Below are 7,509 nucleotides of genomic sequence, written 5' to 3'. Positions count from 1 at the left end.
TGTACTTACCAACATTAAAAATACATATAGCATTATTTGACTGTCACTAACTCATTGTTAAGTATACAGTTACTGCCTAGGTTGTGCTAGGCGTTTCATGTAGGTACTGAGAATACTGCTCTCAATGAAAATGTGTGATCCATACCCTCATAAAACTGTAAAACATTATAGAAGAAATAAGTATTTACAATAGTCACAAAAATGACTATGCTATAGTTACAAAATATGAAAGTACTTTGAAAGAAAACTAAGGCAAAATAAAAAAAAATTATAATGACCAGACATAATTAATATCTGGGGGAAAGAGAGGTGGTTAGAGAAGTTCTCCTGGAGTAAGTAATACTTCAATTAGATTTTTTTTTTCCCTGGCAAAAGGAACAGCATATGTAAATCTCTAAATCTAAGTGGACGTTAGTTACCTAAAGTAACTGAGATCAATGTAGCTGCTTCAGAATGATGACAAGCCTGATTAGATTACAGAGATAAATGGAGTGAGACTATCAGGCATTTTGAGTAGGAAATCATGAGAAGGTTTTGTTTTAGCCAGGATGCAATGGGAATTTGTCAAAGTGGTTATGAGTAGGGGATTAATGTGTTTTCATAGAGATTAAAAAGATCACTGCAAATCCTGGGTAAAAATTTCTGATCATTCAAAAAGTCCAAGAAGTGAAAAAAGCAAATACTCTTCAATGCCCACTGCAGCTTATCAATACATGCTGCATATCTATCTTCCTTCCCTCCAAAAACTTCCTTAAATTAGTGAAATTAAAATATCTCCAAAACCTCCAGCCTTTTATAACATGTGAAATGCCTTTACACAATGTCAGTGTCCCCAAGGTTGAGAAGCACTGCCTTAGAAAAAAGGTATTGATGAAGAGAACTTTAAAATAACTGTAATTGAATTAAATATTGCATTCACAATACAAGAAAGAATATAAAAAAAAAACAAGAAATAAGAAGCTCTTAAAATTAAAGATATTTCTAAAATTACACTTTAAAAATTGACAGCTTAGAAAAGTTAAGAAAATAAATTTAAAAAGGACAAAATGAGGAAAACAACATGAGATCCAATACACAATAAATAAAATCTTAATAAAGAGAGCAAAGAAAATAAAAGCTAATAAAAGAAAACTTCTCAGAAAGATGTGTCTAAGCTGCTTAGCCTTGGCCAATGCCCAAAAGAATAAGTGACAAAAATTCTGAAAGATAAAGAGTGGATCCTAAATTTTTCCCTAGAGAAAGAGTTCACAAACAATTAGTTGGATTTGAGTCACAATTATCATGAGCAAGGATGTAGATTGAGATCACATGTGTAAGGAAAATGATCTCAGAAGGAAGGACAGAGGTAAAAAAATGGAAGCAGAAAATTACATACATATAGGTAAATCAAAGAAACAAGACGAGGTCAAATAGAAAGCTTACTACGCTTATTAAAATCTTGTTAATTTTATCTTATTAAACTGAACTATAAAAGCATGTAAGATGTGGAGAATGATTGAAACTTAAGTGTTCTAAAGTTTTGCACTGTGAAAGATAAATATAATTATATACTTTAAATTTAGATTTTAACCTTATTGACTTAGGTATGTATAATAAAGTTTCAAGCACCACCACTAAAAGTATATAATTAGAGTGTGACTACCTAATTATTAAAATTGTGATGGAAATTTGGAATGAAAAATTTTTACTGCGTGAAAAAGAGGCAAATCAAAATAAGAAAAGATTAAAAAGTATATAAAAAGTTGGACAAATTGAATATGCAAAATATTTAGGTAGAAGTAAATTTAAATGTCAAGAATTATAATAAATGAAAACAAATTTTCTAGTTAATTAGAAAAATTGGCTACTTACTCTATTTCCAAGCCATAACTAATATGTAAGAACCCAGAGGAACCCAAATCTTTGGGTTTCTCATCTGTAGATTCAACCAACCACAAATAAAAAATATCAGAGAAAAAATAAATAAATAAATAAAGAACAATAAAAAATAATGCAAACAAAAGATGGTATAACAGCTATTTATATAACATTTACATTGTATTAGCTATTATAAATAATCTAGAGATAACTTAAAGTACATGGGAGAAAGTCCATAGATTTATATAAGGGACTTCAGTATCCTCTGATTTTGGTATACACAGAGACCCTATAATCAATCCCCCACAGATACACAGGGACAACTGTAAAGTTAATATGTTACAAGGGATTATGTATTAGATAATAAGGTAAGTTTAACACTTAAAGTATGATTGTGAAACTGGTCATATGTTTGAATCACAATGCAATTTAAGTTAGATGTCAGTATCAGATACAAAGTTACTCTCCTACCTGTGACATTTTTAAATTCACTTCCATGTATCTCCAAATGAACTTCTCCCATAACATAAAAACGGAAGTCAATGAAAATACCACATATTGAAACAAAGCAAAAGGATATGTAACTGCCTGAAGGGTTTTTTCCTGCTTGCCCTACAAACAAAATTACTTCACTGAGAAAACAAAGAGTTTAATTCACATGAAGACACCAAGGGGGCAGATGGACTTACTACTCAAAGTTGTTCAAGGACAGTTTGGTGGGCTGAGTACTAGGGAATAGGGAATGTTGATTGGTTGGGGATGAAATCAGACGGGTATGGAAAGCAGTAAAGCTGTGCTGAGTCAGCCTCTGGGTGGGGGCCACAGGACCAGTTAAGGTATGAGTTTCAGGGCTGGGTGGAGTCAACTGGTCATGAGAAATGCAAAAGTCTGAAGAGACTCTCAAAGGGCCAATCTTTGGTTCTACAATAGTGATGTTATCTATATGAGTGATTAAGGAAGTTACAAATCTTGTGACCATAACAATGGCAGGTTATTAGTGTACACTGCCTACATCTTAGCAGAATTCAGACCCCTCTCATAAACATAACCTTGTAGACTTTCATTAATTTTACAAAGGCAGTTTAGTTTTGGGAGGAGCTATTATCATCTTTGCTTTAAACTTAAACTATAAGTTCTTCTCCAAGTTAGCTTGGCGTATGCCCAGGAGTGACCAAGGACATCTTGGAGGTCAGAAGCAAGATGAAATCAACTGTGTCAAACTTCTCTTACTGTCAATAATTTTGCAAAGGTGGTGTCAGGTATATTTTTAAAATTATGGATATAATATTTACATTAGTAAAGGATAAAAGGATAAAAATCGTGAGCAAAATGTTCAGCTTGTCTGAAAAAGGAACACAAAATAAATGCAAGAAGAAATAACTAACATGAGAATATAAATTACTAAATTAGCGAATCAAGATTCAATAGAGAAGATGAACAAAGCCAAAGCTGTCAGTGGAAAAAAAAAATGAAAAGAATTAATAAAAGAGGCAGATTTTTCTCGAGTATTATAAAAAAGTACAGATGTAGATACGCAATAAAATGGAGAATAAAATGAACACTAATACACCATTGAAACCGTCATTGCAAAATTATGACCGAGACAGTGAAAGAGATCTAACCTAACCAACTACATCTTGCTTCTAACCTCCAACCCGTTCTTGTTCATTCCTGGGCATAGGCTGAACTTTGAGAGGAACTTAGCCTTTCCCAAAACAAACCTCCTTCTTGCCTAAGAAGCAGACTCTCTTTGTAGGACTAAGAAATTAGCCACAAGATTAGAAACTACGGTTTAGGAGTCATGCAGCTGGAGGCTACAAGATTCTGACTCACCCTAAACTGCTTCTAAGATTAGTGCTTGAGAGGAGAGAGGAGCCACCCCGGCTGCAGTAAGGGACTGGGGTGGGGGCCCAGGACAGAGAGGCTGCATGACCCTGTTCTGTGAAGGGCTGAGTAAGGAGCCAAACTCCTGGCGGCCCCGTGTCCGCACAACTTTCAGCACAGAGCAGGTCCGCGCCTTGGAAGGCGACTTCTGGCACCACCAGTACCTGGGCCCTCTGGAGCGGAAGGGGCTGGCCAGGGAGATGCAGCTCTCAGAGGTCCAGATAAAAACCTGGTTTCAAAACTGCTGGATGAAACACGAACGGCAAATGCAGGACTCACAGCTCAACAGCCCCTTCTCGGGGTCGCTCCACGCGCCCCGGCTTTCCACTCACCGTCTTCCGGTCTTGCCAAGGGCCTGCAGCTGCTGCGCCCTTGGGCTACCCTGCCAGGGCCCCAGGCTCTGATGATGCCCCGTGGCTCCTGGGAGTCTCTGCCAAGTGGAATAAGAGCCCCTGGCCTCTGCGTGGCCTTCCTGCTGCGGGCAGCCTCTGGTGTAACACCCCCCAAACCCAGGAAGTGGCGTGGATACGCTGGGACCAGCCCTGTCCGCAGGGCCCTGGGGCCTGTGTGCTCTGCCAGAGACAGCGGCTGCATTTTCAGCAAGCGCGTCTGACTCCATGTCTCCCACACACGCGGCCTGTGCAGATGGCACCTGGCACCTACCCGGAGGACTCAGCTGTTCTGCTTACGTCCTGGCGGCACCTTTCACCCTGACCCACGCAAAGGTTCTGGAGATTTCTGGAGAATGTATTTGTTAAAGCCACCTCTTCAGTGAAAGTTACCAAAAGGGTTGGATTAGGAAGTAAATGAAAGGTCGGTGAACAGAGTCAAAGGCAGAAGTGGGCTTGTTATGGGTAGGGCTTTCAGCATATGATAAAAGGATAATTTGTTTTTAAAAATGTGTTGGAAAAACTGTTTTGCAGTTGGAAAAAGTAAAGGTTGTAAGCTTTGTGTGTAAAAAAGAAAACCATGAAGGATTGGAAGGGAATGCAGGTGTCGCGTTTATAAGCTTGTGGTTCGAGTTCCTCCTAACAAGGACTCCAAAGCTGGAAAGCAGGAGGGAACAAAGGTGAAAATTAAGGCGGGGCGCTGGGGCCCTGCAGAGCGGTCTAGGCCTTGCATGAGCCGGGAATGTGCCCGCAGCCTGCTGGGGGCTGCTCTTCTCGGGCCAGGGAAAGCAGGGCAGCCGGGACCTGTGACTGTGCCTGGACTGAAGCCTTCCCGCACGTCCCCACCCTCCAGCATGTGCTCACCTGTCCTCCTCCTCGCAGCAGCCTCGGGACAAAACAGAGTGACTCAAAGACAGCACTTCCTGCAGAAACTCCGGAAGTGCCCAGAATGGCAGTCACGGAAGCCCCTCCCGGGGAGGACTCTCCCTCATCGATGGACGGAACATTGTTGGTGCAGTCCTGACTGCACGCACCGAACCTTAGACAAGGGCGCATCCGTCCACGTCGCCCCAGAGTGCCCAGGAGGTAGGCAGCGCAGGGCGCCCAGATAGACGGGTTCAGCCTGCAGGACTGCGAGGCGACCTGTGAAACCGACCTAGGCATCCCAACAGGAACAAAAGCGTGGTCGTGTGGCCGTGTCCACAGCAAGTTCCACTTTCCCCTTGCTCATTTCTGCATTGTTGGAAGTGTTTTCAACCAGCACGTGCTTTTATAATACAACCTCAGGTAAGAGTGGAAGAGCTGCTGTGTGTCCTAGCGAGTGACGGTGTGAAGGAAGCCTGGGCGAGGCCCTGGGAGGACAGTGGTTGGACAGGGGCTCCTGGGTGTGGCCTGGACAGCACTAATTTGTGAATGTGGATGGGGGCACGTTGTCCGTGATAAAAGTACAAGTGCGCCGCAAAAAAACTAACTAACTAACTAACTAAATAAATAAATAAATAAATCAGTGCTTGAGATACTTTGCAGACCCTGCACTTGATGGTTTAGCTAGCATCACCCAAATCCATAAACTGGCTCATCTAATCTTGTGGCCCCCATCCAGGAACTGACTCAGCACAACAAGACAGCTTTGACTCCCTGTGATTTTGTCTCTGACCTGACCAGTCAGCACTCCTGGCTCACTGGCCTCCCCCTACCCATTAAGTTGTCTTTAAAAACTCTGCTTCGCGAATGCTCTGGGAGGCTGATATGAGTAATAATAAAACTCCAGTCTCTCACACAACCAGCCAGCTCTGTGTGTATCACTCTTTCTCTATTGCAATTCCCCTGTCTTGATAAATCAGCTCTGTCTAGGTGGCGGGCAGGGTAAACCCATTGGGCAGTTACACTATTACACAGAGTTTATGAAATGTAATATTCTTCAATCTGTTTTAATAGTTTACATATTTGCAGTTAATGTTTTAATTTTCTATAACTTTTCAAATTTCTGACTTAAAGCTGTTCATAATGCCTTTTCAATCTTGATCTTAAATTTATTACTGCCCAACAGAACATTTTTGAACAGATAGTAATTTCTATTGATTTCTAAAATAAGCTACAATTTGATTACAGTTACAAATAGAGCTTAGTGGTTTCAACTGCTAAGAAATATAAGCTAACTTTTATATATCTATGTTACCATATAAACTACATGCTATATGACAATATGACAGTATGGTTATATACCTTTATACTTATATATAAATATATACCTATAGAATATACATTGTATACAATACACATATATGTTGTTTATGTGTATGTGTATTCACAATGCAAGATAAGAAAAAGATTAGTGATATTAAAATGACATTTCAAATGATACAATCATGATGGAGTTGAAAAATATAAATTAAACCTTGTCATACTTACCAGTGACAGTGTTACATTTGATGCACCCCATAAACAGATTCTTTTTGTAAATTCAATATTAATTTTTAATAAACTTTCAGTGTTTGTAGAATTCCATTTTGTTCCTATTTTTCTTTTATTGATGACCTAATTTCAGAATCTGCATTTGTGCTAATTAGTTTCACGAATTCACTATTCACTTACAACATGTGGCTATAATGTATATGTGTGTATGTGTGTATATCTTTATATATGTGAATATATATTCATTTATTTGTAACAAACTTTTTAGTAAGGGACTAATGATTTTATTATTCACCTTTTAATATCTAAGCAATGTGCAATTATATACCATCTGAAGTTCTACGAAGGGAAATCAGGGAATATCTCTGATTTCACTGATCTGTACTTATCAAACTATACCTGCAAAGGATTGGATAATAGCTAACATCCATTTCTTGTCAACATAAATACCTGAAGGTTTTTTTTTCCTTAAACAATTCTACAAGTAATAACAACTCAAAAATACAAATCTTTTTGTAACAATTTGACTATTCTAAATATTACATGGCTCAGAGTGAGTGTAATTTTAACACAAAAATAAGTGCAATGCAAGTAGGTAATTATTAAGGATCATTATTTTGAAAGACAACAAAACAAAGCAAGATGGAAATGGGCATTTTTGAGGAAGACCATGTAGGTAATGTACTGGTTGTCCCTAACTTAGGACGGTTTGACTTAAAATTTTTCAGACTTTTCGATGGATCGAAAGTCATGTGCATTCATACAGGTACTTTGAGTACCCATACAAACATTCTGTTTTTTACATTCAGTGGAGTATTTAATAAATTGCATGAGATATTCAACATTTTATTATGAAATAGGCTTTTTTTAGATGATTTTGCTCAAATGTAGGCTAATGTAAGTGTTCTGAGAATATTTAAAGTTGGTTAGGCTAAGCTATGATGTTTGGTAGGTTAGGTGTATT

General features: G+C 38.6%; 1 pseudogene; it reads left to right on the top strand.

Annotated features, from left to right (window-relative positions):
* The first annotated feature begins 3,393 nt into the window (after positions 1–3,393).
* Positions 3,394–7,203, top strand: LOC135968122 (homeobox protein VENTX pseudogene; annotated as a pseudogene).
* The last annotated feature ends 306 nt before the right edge of the window (positions 7,204–7,509 follow it).

This window comes from Macaca fascicularis, chromosome 17, assembly GCF_037993035.2.
Source record: "Macaca fascicularis isolate 582-1 chromosome 17, T2T-MFA8v1.1".
NCBI classification, from domain to species: Eukaryota; Metazoa; Chordata; class Mammalia; order Primates; family Cercopithecidae; genus Macaca; species Macaca fascicularis.
The sequence above is the reverse complement of the archived record's forward strand: the minus strand, read 5'-3'. Positions and strand labels throughout refer to the sequence as shown.